Consider the following 21,578-nt stretch of genomic DNA (forward strand, 5'->3'; position numbering starts at 1 on the left):
GAGAAATCACTGCTAACAGGTACAGTTTCTTTTAGGAGTGAAGAAAATGTTCTAGAATTAGAGATTGATGATAGTTACTCAGCTTGGTGATTATATTAAAAACTACTCAATCGCAAACTTGATTTTATTTTTGGCTTATATAACAGAAGTTTATTTTCATACATTTTTGGAAGAGAGAGTTTCAAGAACAAAAGATTGTCTGGTTTAGACAGTGAGAACACTATTCATGATAGCTAAGTTATGTAATCAGCCTATTATATAACCAGTTGAATAAAGTGGCATATATACACAATGGAGTATAATTCAGCCATAAAGAAGAATTAAATCATGTCATTTGTAGGAAAATGGATGGAAGTGGAGATCATCATGTTAAGCAGAATAAATGACTCAGAAATACAAGTATATCACATGTTTCCTCTCTTGTATAGATTCTGGTGGAAAAAAGATAACATGCAAGTAGAAGAGGACTATTTGGAAGGGACAAAAAGAAGAGGGAGAGAGGTAAGAGAGGGTGATAGACAGATGGATATGATCAAACCATATTGTATGTGTGTATTAAAATATAATGAAATCCATTATTTTTTACAGTTAATATATGCTATTAAATAGTGTTAGGCTCCTATCTTTGGTTTACACTTGGTTCCCTTCTCACTACCTCCTCGTTTGGTCTTTCTTCATTTGGCCTTTGTGTGTGAATCCTGTTGTCTCTTTACTGATTTTTTAAAAGAATTATTATTTCTTGCTATTATTTCTTGAGCCATCAGAATCCTGCTCAGGAAATCACTACCTATACCAGTATCTTGAAATGTTTCCCATTTTCTTCTAGTAGTTTTAAACTTTCAGGTCTTAAATTAAGGCCTTTGATCAATTTTGACTTGATTTTTGTATTTAAACTTTCAGGTCTTAAATTAAGGTCTTTGATCAATTTTGACTTGATTTTTGTATTGGTCAAAAGATAGCATATGGATTTAATTTCAGTCTTCTACAGATGCACTTTCTGTTTTCTCAGCACCATTGGATGAAGAAGCTATCTTTTCTCCAATGTATGTTTTCGGCTCTTTTGCCAAGAATCAGATGGGTGTATGGGTTGATTCCTGGGACTTCTATTCTAGTTCACTGGCTTACACGTCTATTTTTACATCAATACCATGCTGTTTTTGTTGCTCTATGGTATATGGTGGTACCTTCGTTCACGAACTTAATTCATTTCATGATTCTAGGGTAGATGGCTGCACTCGTGTTGATCCCCAGATCCAGAGTTCACAAATGGAAGCAAAATTTTGCCAAACATTTCTGTTTGCAAATCGAATTGTTTGTGAACAGAAGTGTTTGTGGACCAAAGTATTGCTGTATTTTGAAATTAGGTATTGTTCTTTTTGCTTTTTGATATTCAGAGTCTTTTGTGCTTCCCTATTAATTTTAGGATTGTTTTTCTAGTTCTGGGAATAATATTGCTGGCATTTTGATGGTAATTGCATTGAGCTTGTAGATCAGATTTGGTAACATGACTATTTTAACAATATTAATTCTCCCATTCTAAGAATATAGGAGCCCTTTCCATATTCATTTGTCTTCTTCAATTTCTTTTTTCACTGTTCTGTAATTTTCATTGTAAGAGTCTTTCACCTAGGTTGCGTTTATTCCTGGGCATATTTGTTTTATGTTGAAGCTATTGTGAATAGGATTGTTTTCCTTCTCAGCAAGTTCATTATTGGTGTACAGGAAAGCTATCAACTTCGGGTGTTGATTTTACAACCTGCTACACTGATAAATGCGTTTATCATTTCTAAGGGTTTTGGTGGGATTTTTAGGGTTTTGTTGGCGTAGAATCATATCACCCTTAAACAGAAATAACTTGACTTCTTCCTTTCCTGTTTTATCGTTTTTATTTTCTTCTCTTGCCTAATTTCTCTGGCTAACATTTCCCATACTATAGTAAAAAAAGTGGTGAGAGTGTACACCTTTGTCTCATTTCTGGTGTTAGAGGAAATGCTTTCAGTTTTTACTCATTCAGTCTGATATTGGCTTCAGGTTCTCATAGATAAACTTTATTATGTTGATATGTGTTCCTTCTATACATGTTACTTAAAGTTTTTATCATGAGTGTTGAATTTTATTGTTTTTATCTGCATCGACTGAGATGATCATGTGTTTTTAATCCTTGATTTTATTTATCTGATACATTACATTTATTCATTTGTGAGTGTTGAAACAAACTTTCATCCCTAAAATAAAAAACAATTTCATCATGTAGTATGATCTTTTTAATGTGATGTTGGATTCAACTTACAAGTATTTTGTTGAAGATTTGAGCATCTGTGCTCAAAAATATTGGTCTATAATTCTTTTTTGTTGTATCACTAAAGGGTTTTAGTAGCAGGATAATAATAGCTTTGTATAATGAGGCTGGAAGCATTCCTTCCCTTTCTATTTTATGGAACAGTATGAGGAACATTGGCATTAGTTCTTTAAAAATCTAATAAAATGTTTCAGTGACTCTGGTCCTAGACATTTTTGTGTTGGAAGACTTTTTATTATTGTTTATTACTCATTGCTTGTTACTGATGCATTTAAATTTTTAGTATCCTCTTAGTTTAACTTTAGTAGGTCATATTTGTTTAGAAATCTGTCAATGTATTCTAGATTTTCCAATGTAATGGCATGTATTTTTTGAAAATATTCCCTTAATGATCTCCTAGATTTCAGTAGTATCTGTTATAATATTGCCTTTTCAACTCTAATTTTATTAATGTCTTCTTTTTTTTTTTTTTTCTGGCACTGGAGATTGAACTCAGGACCTTGTGCTTGTGAGGCAGGTGCAGTGCCACTGAACTAAATCTCCAACCCATTAATGCTTTCTTTTTTTAAATGCCTTCTTTTTTTGGCTACAGGCTTGTCAATTTTATCTTTACAAAGAACAAACTTTCAATTATCCTTTGTTCTGCTATTTTAGCCTCTATTTCATTTATTTCCACACTGATCTTTATTATTTATTTACTTTTACTGATTTTGAGTGTATTTCTATTTTCCTAAGGCCTTGAGGTATATCATTAGGTTATTTCTTGGGATCTCTCTGGTTTTCTAAAATAGGCAGTTATAGGTATCAATTTTCTTCTCAGAGCTCCTTTTGCTGAGGCCCATAAGCTCTAGTGTGTTGTGTTTCTGTTTTTATTTGATTATAGAAATTTTTAAATTTACTTCTTAATTTCTTCAGCAAGCTATTGCACATTCAAAAGTGTATTGCTCAATCTCCATGTTGCTGTGAAATTTCTGCACTTTTTCTTGCTGCTGATCTAGTTTCAACCCTTTATGGTCTGACAAGATGCAAGAAACTATTTTAAATTTTTTATGTATTGAGATTTGCTTTGTGGCATAAAATGTAATCTATTGCGGTAAAAATTTCATGTGCTAATTAAAAAAAATGTTTTTATGCAACTATCCTATAGAAAATTCTGTTAATGTCTATTAAGTTTCTCAGATCCATAGTAATTTAACTGTTTTGTTCTTGCCATTGATTTTTTTTGTCTAGGTGATATTTTTTGTGGTGGGAGGGGGATGTTAAAGTCACTACTATTATTGTACTGGGACTTACATATCCCTTATGACCTGTAGTGTTTGTCTTATAAAATTGAGTGTTTGATGTTAAGTACATACATATTTCCAAATGTTAATCTTTCTGATATATTTTCTCTTTATCAATACATAATGATCTCCTTTGTCTCTTCTGACTAATTTTGATTTGAAGTCTAATTTGTCAGATATGAGTATATGTACTCCCACTTGCTTTTGTATTCCATTTCATTGGACTATCATTCTCCAACCTTTCACTTTGAGCCTGGGTTTGTCTTTGCCGGTGACGTGAGTTTCCAGTACACAGAAAACAATTAAATCTTGTTTTTAATCCAATCAGCTGGTCCCAACAATCAGCTGGTTTCAATTGAATAATTCAGATGTTGAACTTTAGAGTTATTATTACAAGATATTTAGTTATTTTGTAATTTTGTTTATTTTTCTTAGTTGCCCTGAATCATCTATATTTATTTCATTCTCACTTATTCATCTTAAAAGACTGATGGTTTGTTGACATAATCATATTTGATTCTTCCTTCGTCTTGTTTGTTTATTTACAGTTTCAGTGAGATTTATTTTTTTCTTGAGCACTTGTGGTTGTGTTTACCTTGGTTCCTCATGTGGGCATGGGAGTTCTTTGAGCATCTCTTGTAGTTCTAGTTTAGTGGTTGGTCATAAATTCTTTCAGTTTGTGATTAGCTTGAAAAGTCTGTATTTCTCTTTGATTCTGAAGGATGATTTTTCTGGAGATACTATTCTAGACCGGTAATTTTTTTTAAAGACCTTGAAATACATCGTTTCATGTCCTCAAGATGTTAATCATTTCTGGTGACATCTGTTATTTTGATGAATTCATCTTTATAAATGACTTGGTAATTCTCTCTTTTAGCCTTAAATATATTTTTTTAAAATTTTATTTTATTGATACATTTTAGGTATACAATATAATGACATTCATCATTGGAAATTTGCACCTTTACATAATCTCTCTTGGTTCTTATTTTTCCCCCTTCCCCTGCCCTCCCTTCAACCCCTCCATCCCTCCATACTTACAAAGACTTTCTTTCCATTTTTTCATTTTCTCATATTAATTGCATTCCCTTTTTTCCTTCCTCCTACTCCTCCCACTTGCCCTTCCTCTTTGCCCCTTTTCTTCCTATTTCACATTATCTATTATACCTTTTAGTCCTTATTTACACTTTCAGTTTCTCAAACTAGAGAAACTATTTGGTATTTACATGTGTTTCCTGTTTATTTCACTTAAGAATATCACCTCAATGTGCATTCATTTAGCTATAAATGTCTCTAATTTCTCACTTTTTTATGGCTGAGTAGTACTCCATTTTATATTTTAAAAAACACATTTTTTTTTATCCAGTCTCCAGTTGATGGGCATTTGGGCTGCTTCCAAGTTTTAGCTATTACAAATTGTGCTGCTATGAACATGGGTACACATATATCCCTGTGGTATGATACTTTTAATTCTTTGGGAAAGACACCCAGCAGGGGAATAGCTGGGTCGAATGGGACTTCCAGTCCTAGTTCTTTGAGGTGTCTCCATACTGATTGCCATAGTGCTTGCAGCAGTCTACACTCCCACCAGCAATGGAGCAGGGTTCCTCTATCCCCACAGCCCCACCAGCATTTGTTATTGGTTGATTTCATGATAGCAGCCATTCTTTCTGGAGTGAGGTGGAATCTCAGCATTGTTTTCATTTGCAACTCTTAAATGACCAGTAACGTTAAACATTTTTTCATGTATTTATTTGCTATTTCTACTTCTTTGTCTGAGAAATGTCTGTTCATTTCAGATGCCCATTTTTGGATTGGGTCTTTAAATTTGGGAGGTCTGATTTTTTTAAGTTCTTTATAGATTCTAGAGAGCAGACCTTTGTCTGAGGAAGAGCAGGTGAAGATTTTTTTCCCACATTGTGGGTTGTCTTTTCACACTGCTGGTGGTTTCTCTTGCTGTGCAGAAGCTTTTTAATAAAAAGAGATCCCACTTGTTGATTGTTTGTGCTAGTTCATGGGCAACTGAGGTTTTGTTCATAAAATCTTTTCCTACACCAATGTCTTCAAGAGTTCTACCTAACCTCTCTTGCAGGCTATTCAGCATTACTATTTTAATATTTAGATCTTAATCTATTTTGATTTTAGTTTAGTGCATGGTGAGAGATACAGGTCTAATTTTAATCTTTGCCAAATTGAAACCCAATTTTTCCAGCACCATTTATTAAAGAGGCTATCTTTCCTCCAGTGAGGGTGTTGGCTCCTTTATCGAAGATGAGATGGCGGAGTGTGTCTGGAGTTGTTTTGGCATCCTCTAATCTGTTGCACTAGTCCTCAGGTCTGTTTCTTTGCCAGTACTATGCTGTTCTTATCACAGTAGCTTTGTAGTATAGTTTCAAGTTGGGGATTGTGATACCACTTGCCATGTCTCTGTTACCTAGAATTGCTTTTGCTATTCTGGATCTTTTCTTGTTCCAAATGAATTTTTGGATTGTTTTCTTAAGGTCCCTGAAGTGTGCTGCTGGGATTTCAATTGAGATTCCATTGAATCTATATAGCTGTTTTGGAAGTATGGTCATTTTCATTACATTGATCCTTCCTACCCTGGAGGAGGAGATGTCTTTCTGTTTTCTGATATCATGTACAATCTCTCTTTTCAGAGTGCTACAGTCTTCAGAGAAAAGGTCTTTGATTTCTTTTGTTGGGGTGATTCCTAGGAATTTCAGTTATTTGGATGCTATTGTGAAAGGAATTGTTTGCCCTATTTCTGTCTCAGTGAGTCTGTTGTTCATGTAGAGGAAAGCTATTGATTTTTGTGTGTTGACCTTGTATCCAGCTACTCTACTGAATTTGCTTATTAGGTCTAGAAGACTTTTGGTGGAGTTCTTGGGGTCTTCTATATAGAGTGTCATGTCATCTGCAAATAATGACAATTTGACTTCTTCATTTCCTATTTTTATTCCTTTGATTTCATTCTCTTGTCTAATTGCTGTGGCTAATGTTTCAAAAACTATGTTGAACAAGAGTGGTGATAGTGGACATCCTTGTCTTGTTCCTGATTTTAGTGTGAAGGATTTCAGTTTTTGACCATTTAGTATGATATTGGCTGTTGGTTTTTCATAGATGGCTTTTATCAGTTTGAGGTAGAGACCATCTATTCCAATATTTTGTAGGGTTTTTATCATAAATGCATGTTGGATTTTGTCAAATGCTTTTTCTGCATCTATGGAGATAATCATATGGTTTTTGTCCTTGGCTCTATTGATAAAGTGTATTACATTGATTGATTTGCGTATGTTGAACCATCACTGTATCCCTGAGATGAATCCCACTTGGTCAGGGTGTATGATCTTCTTGATGATTTTCTGCATTCTATTTGCCAGGATCTTATTAAGGATTTTTGCATCTATGTTCATTAGTGAGATTGGCCTATAGTTCTCCTTTTCGGTTGGGTATTTCTCTGCTTTGAGGATCAAGGTGATGCTTGCTTCCAGGAATGAATTTGGGACTATTGCTTCCCTTTCAATTTCATAGAAGAGTGTAAACAGTAGTGACAGTAGTTCCTCTCTAAAGGTCTTATAGAATTCAGCAGTGAAGCCATCAGCACCTGGGCTTTTCTTAGCTGGTAAGTTTTAATTACGTTTTCAATTTCATTCCTTGATATTGGGTTCTTTAGTAGTTTTGGTGTTCTTCATTAAACTTTAGTAATTCATACTTATCTAGGAATCTGTCCATTTCTTCTGTGTTTTCCATCTTATTGGCGTATAGATTCTTGAAGTAGGTATTGATGATCGTCTTTATTTCTCCTGGGCCTGTTGTAATTTCACTCTTTTCATTCCTAATTGTGTGGATTTGGGCCTTTTCTTTACTTTTTCTCATAAGATTGGCTAGGGGTTTGTCAATTTTGTTTATTCTTTTGAAGAACTAAATCTTGGCTGCATTGATTTTTCGTGCCCTTCTCTTAGTCTTCATTGAATTGATTTCTGCTCAGATCTTTATAATTTCCTCCCTTGTATGAGCTTTGCGTTTGTCCTACTCTTCTTTTTCTAGAAGCTTGAGATTCAACATCAGGTTGTTTAATTGGGGTCACTCTGTTTTCCTAATATGTGCATTCAGTGGTATGAATTTCCCTTTGTAAGACTGCTTTCATTGTGTCCCATAGATTGTCATTGTCATTTAATTGAAGGAACTGTCTGATTTCTTCTTTAATTTCCTCTCTGACCATTGGTTATTCAAAAGTATGTTGTTCAATTTCCATGTGTTTATGAAATTTTTGCAGTTTCTTTTGCTATTGATTTCCAATTTCATCTCACTATGGTCTGAGAATATACAGGGGATAACTTCAATTCCTTTGCACTTACTTAAACACGTTCTATGAGTGAATATGTGGTTTATTTTGGAGAATAACCTGAGTACAGCTGAAAAGAATGTGCATTCTGATTTTGTGGGGTGGAAGACTCTGTAAACATCTGTTAAGTTCATTTGTTCAAGAGTTCGATTGAGTTCTAGTATTTCATTACTTATTTTTTGTCTAGTTGATCTATTTTTGACAGTGGGATATTGAGGCCCTCCACTACTATTGTATTAGTGCATATATGTCCTTTCATGTCCATCAGTATTTGTTTTATGTAGTTGGGTGCACTAGTCTTTGGTGAATATATATTTAAGATTGTCATCTCTTCCTGTTGGATTGTTTCCTTTACAAGGATGTAGTGCTCTTCTTTATCTCTTTTAATTAGTGTTGGTTTGAAATCCACTTGGTCCTCAAAGAAGATAGCTACTCCTGCTCTTTTTCAGGTTCCCATCTCATGGAGTATTGTTTTCCACCCTTTAACTTTCAGCCTATTTGTTTCTTTTTGAATTAAGTGTGTTTCTTGTACACAGCATATTGTTGAATTTTGCATCTTGACCCATTCTGCTAGTATATTTCTTTTGATTGGTGAATTGAGACCATTATCATTGATGGTTATAACTGATACATAATGACTTACCCTTGTAATGACTTTCTTTTTTGTTGAATTCTCCCCCTTTACATTTAATTTCTTGTCATGCCAGATGGGTTCATTCTGCTGTGCTTCCTGGGCTTGTGATCCTCATTGTCTGTTCCTAGGATATTATCTAAAATTTTTGGAGTGCATGTTTGGTATTCATGAAGTTCCTAAGGTGCTCTTTGTCATGAAAGTATCTTATTTCTCCATCCATTTTGAAAGATAGTTTTGCAGGGTACTTCAATCTGGGTTGGAGCCGGTTTTCCTTTAGGGATTAGAATATGTCACTGCAAGCTCTTCTTGCCTTGAGGGTTTGCACTGAGAAGTCTGCTTTCCTTTGTATGTGATTTGTTTCTTTTCTCTAACTACTTGTAGAACTTTTTTCTTCTGTTGGGTTTCTGGAATCTTAACAATTATATGTCTATGTGTAGATTTTTTTTTGATCAAGTCTAGTTGAAGTCCTGTATGCCTCACTTATCTGTATGTCAAGTTCCTTTCCCCTGCTTGGGAAGATTTCTGTCATTACTTCTGTCAACAGTTTTTTAATGTCATCTATACCCTTTCCTGTTTCTTTGTTGACTCCAATCAGTCTTATGTTATTCTTCTTTGCATCATATAGCAACTGCTGGATTGATTTCTCATGGTCCCTTACAATTTTAAAGCAATTTTTCTTTTCCTGGTCACTAATTGGAGTCTTATCATCTATATCTGAAATTTTGTCTTCACATTGGGTCTTTCTGATGTGTAAACTTTCAATAGAGTTTTTAATCTCCTGGAAATCTCTTTGTATCTGTTTTATGGATCCCATTTGTTTCCTATGTTGGGATTCCATCATGTTCCTCAGCTCCTCTATTTCTTATGTTCCTCTCTAGATTTATTAATCCTGTCTTGCACTCTGGGCACAATCTCTGCTGTTAGGTGAGAAATTATTTCTGATTTCATTTTTTCCAGATCTTATTTTGTTGCCACTTCAGAGAGTCCAGGTGGTTGAGTGTCAGAGTGTTTCATCTCATTTCCCTTTGGGGTTGCTGTAGGTGATCTGGAAGTCTGGTTTTGAGACCTGTTTTTGTGTCTTCTCATTTCCCTGAAAGGGGGGGGTGCTGTGTTGTTGGCATCCACACAGCTCACCTCCTCTGTGCTGGGAGCAGTGGAACAGGAATGGCAGCCCAGAATCCCCTTCCTCTTGGCTGGGAGTGGTAGAATGGTGGCCTGGGAGCCCCTACCTCTGTGTTGGGAGCAGTGGAAGCTTTAGCCTTAAATATTATATTTTTGTTTAGCACTTTTGGCAGTTTAGCTATAATATGTCATGAAGAGATCTCTTTGTCATCATATTTATTTAGAGTTCTAAATAATTCCAGTACCTGAATGTCCATATCATTCCCAAGATTTGGGAAAAACTTTGCTATTATTTCACTGAATAAATTTTTTATACCCCTAGTTTGAATCTTGACTGCCTCACCTAACTCTGTATTTTACAAATTTGGTCTTTTACTATCCCAGAGAATTATGTTCTGCTCAAAGTTTCTTATTTTTTTCTGTTATTATTGTATGAATGTGATATATCATGCACCTGTGTACTAGCGCTGTTATTCTTTCTTCTGTTTGATCTAGTTTATTGGTGAGGCTGTTTCTTGTTTGACTTATTAAGGTTTTCATTTTCAAGCTGCTATTTGGTTCTTTTTTCAGGGTCTGTATCTGTACTGAATTGCTAGTTCATATTCTTAATATTTTTCTTAATTCATTCAGCTATTTATTTGTATTCTTTAAAACTCATCTTTCATTTTTTTTTTTAAAAAGCTATCTTCTAAATTCTTTGTACTTCATCTACTTTGATATCTTTGGAGTCAATTTCTAGAGATTACTAACTTTTGGAAGAGTCACATTGCCTTGGTTTTTCACATTTCCTGTATTTTTATGTTGAGGTTTCTGCATGTGGTGGCATGGAATTTTCTCCCACTTCTTTCTAAGGACTTCTTAGTGAGTAGCCTTCCTTTGCTGTTGTGTCCAGGGAAATTGGTTTGTGTGTAGTATTGAGTTTAGTTCCAAGTGGACTTCTTAGTGTAGTTTCTCTGTGGCTTCTGTGGCTATGATTAGTGGGTTTTGACTCAGTGTGTGCTATGTGACCTACTTTCTCTATAGTTAGCCCAAGAGTAGGGAACCTCTGCAAGTTGAGGCAGGTGTAGTAGACAGCTGTGTACCTGAGGTGGACCCTCTGTAATTACCCCTTATGATTTGTCAACAATGCCCCATCTGAACATGTATGGAAGACATCTATGCTTAGGTCACTCATAGGTTTGGCCTCCATAGCAATTGTTTTATTTCTTTGTGCTATTGCTGTGAGTGTGAATGACATCATGGTCTCCCTAACCTTTCCTACAAGAGACTAGGCTTTGGCTGATGGCTTTCATCTTCCGTGTTTTCCAAGTTGAAGTATTGTCCAAAGATTGAGCATGACTAGTGCATAGCTGGATTGATATATAGTTTCTCAAAACTAGGCAAGGGTTTAGTTTAGTAACAAAACACATACCCCCATGTGCTAAAGGCACCTGGCTCAATCCTCAGAAAAAAGAAAACAAATGGCAGTAACCATCACTCCATATGAACAAACAGATACAGAAATACAGTAGAGCCAATTAAAAAACTACCATCATAAAGCCAATAACAAAATAAAAGAGGACAAAAATAAGGAATAAAGTAAAAAGTTACTAATTAACAAAGAGAATTTTCAAAAATACAAAACAAAAACATAAAAGTATAAATATGAGAAAATGAGACAAGAGATCCAGTTAAAGATCAAAAAGTACACAAGAAGGAAACATAGAAGAAAGAAAAACAAAATCTCAAAAAGGAGAAAAATAAGAAAGAATAGAAATGTGAAATGATCCAATTAAAGATTTTAAAAGTGGAGGAGAGAAAGCAATGAAAGTAAAAATCAAATATTAAAAGGAGAAGAAAAGACAGATAAAAGAAAAAAGAAAGACAAACGCAGACATAAATATATTACATATTTAAATCATAAAATTACAACCCCAAAAGCCTTAATAAGAAAGGTAAATGTTTTCTTTCTACCAAGGAGGTCAGTTGTGCAGGCAAAAAGAAAGTTCTCAACCTGTTTAGAACAGATCTTCTTTTCAAGACTTCTTTGCTGCGCATGTTCTAGAGAGAGCAGAGACTGTGTGCTGTTTGCCCTTTTCTTCTTCCATTTGTGCTGCTCACCTGGGAAGAGGAAGGAGTGGTTTGTGGGTGGACTAAGTTGTAATCACTGTTGGGTGTCCTGCTCCTTCATACAGACTGGAGCAGAACAGAGAATTTCTACTGTCAGAGTTTTACTCTGGTTTGATTTTCTCTGCATATTCCTAGGGCAGAGCTGACACCAGTCATTGCCTTTAATTTCTCTTTTCTTCCTCCCTCACTCCTTCTCTCCCTCCCTCTTTTCCTTTTTTTTTTTTTTCTTTTCATACTCGGGATTGAACCCAAGCCCTTCTCACAAAGCTACATCCCAGCCTCTTTCCAACATTCTCCTGGCCCTTTTTCAATTTTTGAGACAGAGTCTCACCAAGTCACTAAGTTATTAAGGCTGGGCCCAAATTTGCAATCTTCCTGCCTCAGCTTCCCAGATTGCTGGAATTACAGGGGTAGACCATCTAGCAAACTCAGTTGCTGCTTTACGTGCAGACTATTCTGGGCAAAGAAAAGCTACAGTGCTATAGCCATCTGCACTGAATGGGGAAAGGTAGGAGGGGACTGTGCACTTCCCCTACTGCACCCTGTCTGGTGTTCCGAAACCTAACTCCTACATGTAATCATCCAACTGCTCTTTCCCCTGCACCTCCCACAGCTGGCTTCCCCTGTTGACAGTCCCAAACAGAAAGCAACTTTTTCCCCTTATATGACCTTTCCACTATGTGTCACAGAGCATCCTCTCTCTGGAGTAAGTATTGTTTCAATAGCATTCCTCTCTAGACAAAGTAGCTCTCAAGACTGACCCTGGGTGAGCCAATGTCTAATATTTGCTATTGGTTTCCTGATACAAGAAAATGTAGGGGCTTTGATTCTCAAAGCAGGCAGCTCAGACAAGACATTCTCAAGATGGCTCCCTGATACTGCCCTGTGATCGTATGTTGGGAAGTAGAGAGGACTTACCTCGTACTGGTATGCTGTGTAGCTTCCAGGTCTACTGTCTGTTTAGACTGCACTTCTACACCACGTACAGATCTGTGCAAGTTGTGTTTCCTGGATCAATTTGCATTTTTCTTCTTTTCACCTCCACCTCAACCCTCTGTACACTGAGTGTTCAGCACTGAACACTTGCCTTCTCTTCCACTCTCCAAAGCCTCTGTTTTTTTTAAAATCAGTTTCTGTCAGTTCACAAACCTCAGTGCCTTCTCTCAAGTGCCCAACTCATTTCTCTCTCAGTGAGTCTGTTGTTTGTGTAGAGGAAAGCTATTGATTTTTGTGTGTTGACCTTGTATCCAGCTACTCTACTGAATTTGCTTATTAAGTCTAGAAGACTTTTGGTGGAATTCTTCGGGTCTTCTATATAGACTATCATGTCATCTGCAAATAATGACAATTTGACTTCTTCATTTCCTATCTTTATTCCTTTGATTTCTTTCTCTTGTCTGATTGCCATGGCTAGTGTTTCCAAAACTATATTGAACAAGAGTGGTGATAGTGGACATCTTTGTCTTGTTCCTGATTTTAGTGTGAAGGATTTCAGTTTTTGACCATTTAGTATGATATTGGCTGTTGGTTTTTCATAGATGGCTTTTATCAGTTTGAGGTAGAGATCATCTATTCCAATGTTTTGTAGGGTTTTTATCATAAATGCATGTTGGATTTTGTCAAATGCTTTTTCTGCATCTATGGAGATAATCATATGGTTTTTGTCCTTGGCTCTATTGATAAAGTGTATTGCATTGATTGATTTGCGTATGTTGAACCATCACTGTATCCCTGAGATGAATCCCACTTGGTCAGGGTGTATGATCTTCTTGATGATTTTCTGCATTTTATTTGCCAGGATCTTATTAAGGATTTTTGCATCTATGTTCATTAGTGAGATTGGCCTATAGTTCTCCTTTTCGGTTGGGTATTTCTCTGCTTTGAGGATCAAGGTGATGCTTGCTTCCAGGAATGAATTTGGGAGTATTGCTTCCCTTTCAATTTCATAGAAGAGTGTAAACAGTAGTGGCAGTAGTTCCTCTCTAAATGTCTTATAGAATTCAGCAGTGAAGCCATCAGGGCCTGGGCTTTTCTTAGTTGATAAGTTTTCAATTACGTTTACAATTTTGTTGGTTGATATCGGGTTCTTTAGTAGTTTTGGTGTTCTTCGTTCAACTTTGGTAATTCATATGTATCTAAGAATCTGTCCATTTCTTCTGTCTTGTCCATCTTATTGGCGTATAGGTTCTGAAAGTAGGTATTGGTGATCTTCTGGATTTCTGCTGAGTCTGCTGTAATTTCACTCTTTTCTTTCCTAATTGCATGGATTTGGGCCTTTTCTTTCCTTTTTCTGACAAGGTTGGATAAGGGTTTGTCAATTTTGTTCATTCTTTCAAAGAACCAACTCTTGGCTTCACTGACTTTTTGTATCGTGCTCTTAGTCTCCATTGCATTGAATTCTGCTCTGATCTTTATAATTTCCTCCCTTGTATGAGCTTTGGGGTTGTCCTGCTCTTGTTTTTCTAGAAACTTGAGATTCAGCATCAGGTTGTTTAATTGGGCTCACTCTGTTTTCCTAATATGTGCATTCACTAGTATGAATTTCCCTTGTAAGACTGCTTTCATTGTGTCCCATAGATTCTGATATGTTGTATTGCCATTGTCATTTAATTGAAGGAACTGTTTAATTTCTTCTTTAATTTCCTCTGTGACCCATTGGTTATTCAGAAGTGTATTGTTCAATTTCCATGTGTTTATGAAATTTTTCCAGTTTCTTTTGCTATGGATTTCCAATTTCATCACTCTATGGTCTGATAATATACAGGGGATAACTTCAATTCCTTTGCACTTACTTAAACATGTTCTGTGTGTGAGTATGTGGTCTATTTTTGAGAATGACCCATGTGCAGCTGAGAAGAATGTGTATTCTGATTTTGTGGGGTTGAAGACTCTGTAAATATCTGTTAAGTTCATTTGTTCAAGAGTTTGATTAAGTTCTAGTATTTCATTACTTATTTTTTGTCTAGTTGATCTATCTATTTGGAACAGTGGGGTGTTGAGGTCCCCCACTACAATTGTATTAGTGCATATATGATTTTTTCATGTCTGTTAGTATTTGTTTTATATAGTTGGGCACACTAGTGTTTGGGGCATAGATATTTATGATTGTCATCTCTTCCTCTTGGATTCTTCCCTTTACAAGGATGTAGTGTCCTTCTTCATCTCTCTTAATCAGGTTGGTTTGAAATCCACTTGATCTGCCAAGAGGATAGCTACTCCTGATTTTTTTCAGGTTCCTGTCACATGGAGTATTGTTTTCCAGCCTTTAACTTTCAGTCTATGAGTTTCCTTTTGAATTAAGTGTGTTTCTTGTATGCAGCATATTGTTGGATTTTGCTTCTTGACCCATTCTGCCAGTCCATTTCTTTTGATTGGTGAATTGAGCCCATTAACATTGATGGTTATAACTGATATGTATTGACTTATCATTGTCATGACTTTTTCTTTTTGTTGGATTCTCCCCCTTTACATTTAATTTCTTGTAGTGCCTGATGGGTTCATTCTGCTTTGCTTCCTGGGGCTGTAATCCTCTGTTCCTAGGATATTGTGTAGAATTTTTTGGTGTGCTGGTTTGGTATTCATGAAGTTCCTAAGGTGCTCTTTGTCATGAAAATATCTTACTTCTCCATCAATTTTGAAAGATAGTTTTGTAGGGTACATCAATCTAGGTTGGAGGCTGTTTTCTTTTAGGGCTTGGAATATGTCACTCCAAGCTCTTCTTGCCTTGATGGTTTGTGTTGAGAAGTCTGCTGTGATTCTGATGGGCTTCCCTTTGTATGTGATTTGTTTTTCTCTGACTGCTTGGAAAACTTTGTTCTTCTGTTGTGTTTCTGGAATCTTAACAATTATATGCCTATGTGTAGATTTTTTTTTTTGATCAAAGCTCTTTTTATTCATATGTGCCTCACTTATCTGTATGTCAAGCTCTTTTCCCCTGCTTGGGAAGTTTTCTGCCATTACTTCTGTCAACAATTTTATATGTCATCTGTACTCTCTCCTGTTTCTTTGTTGATGTTGACTCCAATCAGTCTTATGCTATTCTTCTTTACATCATATAGCAGCTGCTGGATTGATTTCTCATGGTCCCTTACAATTTTGAAGCAATTTTTCTTTTTCTGGTGACTAATTGCAATCTTATCTTCTATATCTGAAATTCTGTCCTCACATTGGCTCATTCTGCTGTGCAGACTTTCAATGGAGTTTTTAATTTCCTGGAAATCTGTTTGTATCTGTTTAGTGGATTTCATTTGTTTCCTATGTTGGGACTCCATCATGTTCCTCAGCACCTCTCTAGACTTATTAATCATGTCTTGCACTATGAGCATGATCTCTGCTGTTATCTGAGAAATTATTTCTGATTTCATTTTTTCCAGATCCTCTTTTGTTGCCAGTTCAGAGAGTCCAGATGGTTGAGTATCAGAGTGTTCCATCTCATTTCCCTTTGTGGTTGCTATAGGTGACCTGGATGTCTGTTTTTGATACTTGTTTATGTGTCTTCTCAGTTTGACTGGGGTGGCGAGGGGTGGGGGGTGGGGTGCTGTTGGCACCCCCTCACTCACCTCCTCTGATCTGGGAGTGGTGGGATGGACAGCTGCCCAGAATCCCCTTCCTTTTGGGCTGGGAGCAGTGGCATGGTTGGTGGCCTGGAAGCCCCTTCCTCTGAGGTGGGAGTGCTGGGATGGCGGCTCAGTAGCCCCTTCCTCTGGGCCAGGAGTGGTGGGATGGTGGTCAGAAGCCCCTTCCTCTGGGCTGGGTGTGGTGGGATGAAAGTGGCCCAGAAGCCCCTACCTCTGGGCCAGGAGTGGCTGGGGGATGCTTCAACTCTTAAAGGTTCTACCACATTCCAATAGTGCCACACACAAGTAACCAAGTCTTTGGTATATGGGCCTTTGGAGACATTACAGATCCAAAGCAGAGTAGCATCCTTTCTAATGTAGCTCCTCTACAAAGATCTCTATTCCATTTTGGCAACTCTCTCTTGAATATATCAATGACTTATTTAGAAACTATTAATCAGATGCTATTTTTTTAGATGGTTTTTTAAAAAAAATTATGAATATTCTCATTGTTTCTATTAAACTAGATTATAAATATACCAAAGATACAAAAATATCTTTACTTGTTTGTAATCTCCTTATATCATTTAGTGATTAACTTAACTTAATTAACTTAATTCCTAAGTTAATAAAAACCATAGATAACTATTTATTAAAAAGAACCGTATATGATGAATCATTCTAGCTAAATTTGAGCTCTATAAAATGATAATTTGTCTGTCAGTTGTTTCTGAAATTCTGTGTTATGATTTGCTGGATGTAGTTTTGTCAGTGTCATTCTCAGATGTCTGAACCTAGAAAAACACATATCCTAGACCAAAAAATTTTAGCCTAATTGGTGCAATGTTATTTATTTTGTTGACTGGAAAATGTTCTGATTCAACCATGAGGGCATCTCAAATTGTCTCAGCTGTTTTAAGCAGAATAAGTGAATAAGATCAAGATGATTGGACTCCCCTGGATCCCAGAGAGGACAGGGCACAGCAGAGTGTGCCAGTGTGACCACATGTGTGTTGGAGATGAATTGGGAGCTCCCCACCACACTGCAAATGGTTGGACCAAGTAATCACTTACAGCCTTGTCCCCATTTCAAACCTAGCATGAAATTCGAACATGTGTAAAATTCTAGTAGTTGTTCTCTTTACATTTATTTTTATACCTATTATACTTAGAATATAATTTGACTAATAAAATAACTATTTTTTAAGTAAAGCAAAGAACAAAACAAATGAAGTAAAACAACACCCTGGCAAGTATCTATGAGTGAATATGTCTTACTGGGTGGGTACAGGACAGAAATTAAATGTATTTAGTATAATCATTTTCTAGGGAACCTTCTGGAAATATCATACTGATTGTCAGTTACTTATCATCTATAAATCAAGGGATTATCAGATAACAATTATTCTGGGAAACTTGAAACAGCATTGGAGGGAACTGATCAGTTACTTGTTGTGGTTATAGGCAGCTGAGCCACCTTTCTCTATTCTGGACAGCATGAAAATCTGATAGGTCTCCCTCCTGGAAAATTCCTTAGAAAGTTCTTCTTCCAGAAGGTTTTGGAGTCAAATTAAAGAATTCTACATGTTTGTGTTGTGAGTTTGTGGAAAGTTTCTGGGAATAATTTTTGCATGTGTATTTCCAAAATTACCTATGATTTTATAATTCACAAATTTAGGTCAAGAGTTGCTTATTTGTGCAACAGAAATTCAAATGCTTAAAGATCTGGGGCCATAACCTTTTTAAAGGACATGCTGTTCACATACATTTATTTGTTCAACAAATATTTATTGTCTACCATGTGGCAAGAGAAGTTGTAGGTGCATGGAATATGTCACTGCAAATGCAAAGGCCTGAGCTTTTGTTGCATTTATACAGCAACCTTAGGGACTGACCATGAACAATAAGCATAATAAACAGGCAAACTGTATAGTCTGTTAGTGAGTGATAGATACTATGGGAAAATATTAATAGAGCAAGTCAGAAGAACCAAGGGAGGGAATGGCTGGGTGGACAATGTGGCAATTTTAGTAGGCTGCTTTGTGTCACTGTACTTGAAAGGTTGGCATCTGAACAGAGACTTAAAAGAGGTGAGAGGGTTGGGCATGTGAATAATTAGAGAGGCATGTTCTAGATGGAGGGAACAATAGTGCAATCGTTTTACAGTAAGCAGCCATTTACCTGATGTGTTCAAAGGGCATCAAGAAGGTAGTTTGACTGAGGCTAAGGGAGGAGAGAAAAGAAGAGATTGGAGAGGAAACAGGAAAGGTGTGGGAGACAGGGCAGCTCTGCCTCAGGACCAACCTCTACTCTGAAGTGGGCAGGTACAGGCAGGACTCATGCATCAAGTGTTATCATTCCATAGGGTGGATGAGCAAATAAAAAGATGTTGCAAGGCAAGGTACCATGCAAAACAGTCTACTTTTACTAATTCCTATGGAAAACAATTATAGAAGTCTGGTTTTGACAGACATTTCTTTGAGCCTGCCACTGTATTTTCATATTTTTAATTTTTTTCAAATATCCATATAAGATAGATATGTATGGCATTTAATAAATGAAAAATAGAGAGTTAGGTAGGATATAAAATTTGCAAAAGTTCACATAGCTAGGAATTAAGAGATGAAGTCTCTGACTTCAAATGCATAGAAAAGATGAATTTCAAACATAGAAAATAAGAAAAAAATCTATAATTAGCCATATCTACCTCTAACATTCAAAAATATTAATATTTTGTCATTTTTTGGTTATTTTTGTATTTATTTGGCTATTTGCATTTTAATTTATATTTGTCTTTTAATAATATTTATATGTATTACAATTAATGATATATTTTGGTTTAAATTATGTCATCTTTTTAAATTGTATGACCTATTCTATAGTGCTTTTTAAATTTTTGTGTGCTTTTCTAAGATGTATATTATTTCTTGTCATTGTATTTTTTCTATTCTTTAGCACCTACTGTACATAATACATGACAATTTATCAAGTCCAAAATTATTCCAACATTTTTCTGAAGAGGATTTTGAGGTACATAGTCAACCTCTAGAGTCTATTTTTTAATCACCCCTTTCTATTTATGTTGTTGATTGAGAAATTAGGGTCACAGTAGATAGCTGAACTTGCAGTCTGCTTTTCTGATGCCCTAAGTCAGGTACATTCCTCAATGAAATACAACTTATCTCAGAAGCCTGACAAAATCATGAGAATAGAATCCACTACTTTGTGTATCAAGAAGTTCAAAATGTCCTATTCGATTCATTATAGAGCTACTTCAGAATACCAGATGTTGTTTTTGTTTGAGTAAAATCTGAAATATATTTAAAAATACCTACTGCTGTGTTGCTTATTTGCTTTTCTCTTTTTAAACATTCTATTGAGAAGTGCTGCAAAAATTTTATACTGACATGCAAGGGCCCAACTACTTCCTGCTGCAGTCAGCTTGGGGAATATAGCCTCTGGGTTATACTCTTTTGAAATTGTCCTGCTGAAGCCCATGTTTTGATTTTGGGATTTTCCAGATGCTTCCTAAGCAGGTTCCATGTGTTCAAATTTGTAGAAATTCAGCGTGTTTCTGAATATGAGGCATCTAACTAAGTAGTTCATAAATTTAGGGTAGTTAGCCTATTAGTTGAGATGAGGAGATTGCTATTTAAATTTATTTCATTCTATTGTTTGGGTATTATATATTTAATCAATTCTCTATTTTATGGTTTATTTTTTCTGGGTTTTTAAAAGTTCTCTACATTTTCCTATTCTGGGAAATCTGAATTTTATATGTAATTATTTCCTTTGGCAAATTAAGTTAAAGACATATTATTTGTGTAAAGTAAATTAGGATAAATACATGGATAATGTGGTATCCCTATGTGAAAACTTTTTGCCTATATGGCATCATATAACATTAACTTGTAAAAAACTTCAGATGATATGTCTGGAGACTTTCTCATTTTAGTGATGAGGAAAGTCAGACCAAGATAGTTTAACAGATGAGTAATAACTGAATTAATTCTAAAATCCAAACTCCTTAGTTTTTGATATAAAGCCTGGGAACATACACCATGTGTTTGAAATATAATGGTTTCAAATTGAGTGTGGTGGCTAATGCCTGCAATCTCAGCATTTGGGAGACTGAGGCAGGAAGATTGCCATGAGTTTGAGGCCAGCCTGGGATACCCTGTCAAAAAAAAAAAAAATGATGTAGCTGGGATTTAGTTCAGTGGTTCTGCCACCTGCCTCGCAAGCGCAAGGTCCTGAGTTCGATCTCCAGTACCCACCCCGCAAAAAAAATTATGTCAAAGATTAATGAAGCTTGATTCTGAGAGATGGCAATGTTTATATACATCTAAAATTTAAGTCTTTGCCTAAGTATCTCAAAGTAAATCCTAATGTCTTAAAATTTCTTATTGGTGATAAACCACTTGCTAGTCACTTTGATAAGTACCAAGGATTCAGAAGTGAGAAAAACACATGTAAAAATCTCCAACAAGCAATAAGTTATATAAATAAATGTGAAGTTACAATCATTATAAATTCTCTACCTGTTTTTCCAGCTCTTTCCATATATCTCTTACAGATCTCTTAAACCTCAGGCCAAATTTTCTTTCTTCAGAGAATCTTTCAGGGTAGCCAGGTCTCCAGTGAAGCACTTTTGCATTATTTTATGTGTCTGCTCATTATGGGATGTCACAAAATATACTGGAGGTGAATGCACTAGGTCATGGAGGGCACTCTAGCCCATAGAAAGGGCTTGAGTTTTCATCTTTGGATAATAGAAAGCCACTGAAAGATTTAGTAATATCTATGCCTTAGAAAGACTTCTCAGTGCCTAGGGTAAGGCAGGTAGCTTGTTGAAGGATGCCTGTTCTAAAGCTGCTGCAGTTGTCCAAGAGGAGGTGAGGATGGCTTATCCTAGGGAATCTCCCTGGAGAAAGAAATGGATAAATTGGAAAAATGTTTAGGAGGTAAGTTGAAAGGTCATAGACAGAGAAATATGGGTGAAGAAGATGGCAAAATTGTGACAATATTTCAGGTCCTCTAAATAAGAAGTGGAGATTTTTTGCTGTAAGTGTGGATCAGCCTTTTGTCTAGCTTTGCCCAACAGGACAATAGCAAATTGAAGTTTAGAAAACATTTACACTTTGAGGATTTCTCTGAGGTGTAGTCTGCTCTGTGTGAGCAACCCAGCTGGGCTGCTAGAGAATGGGAACCATGTGAACAACATATATGT

General features: G+C 35.9%; 1 long non-coding RNA gene across 1 annotated transcript in view; it reads left to right on the plus strand.

Moving 5' to 3' along the window:
* The window catches only part of LOC147823397 (uncharacterized), a 196,996-nt gene that overhangs the window by 102,067 nt on the left and 73,351 nt on the right, over nt 1-21,578 (plus strand). The window contains exon 8 of the long non-coding RNA XR_015443900.1: nt 429-501. This is a non-coding gene — a long non-coding RNA (uncharacterized LOC147823397). The remainder of the gene's footprint in view (nt 1-428; nt 502-21,578) is intronic.

This window comes from Heterocephalus glaber, unplaced genomic scaffold, assembly GCF_053883595.1.
Source record: "Heterocephalus glaber isolate CG9 unplaced genomic scaffold, H.glaber_assembly_v1.0 deba00001586, whole genome shotgun sequence".
Taxonomy (NCBI): Eukaryota; Metazoa; Chordata; class Mammalia; order Rodentia; family Bathyergidae; genus Heterocephalus; species Heterocephalus glaber.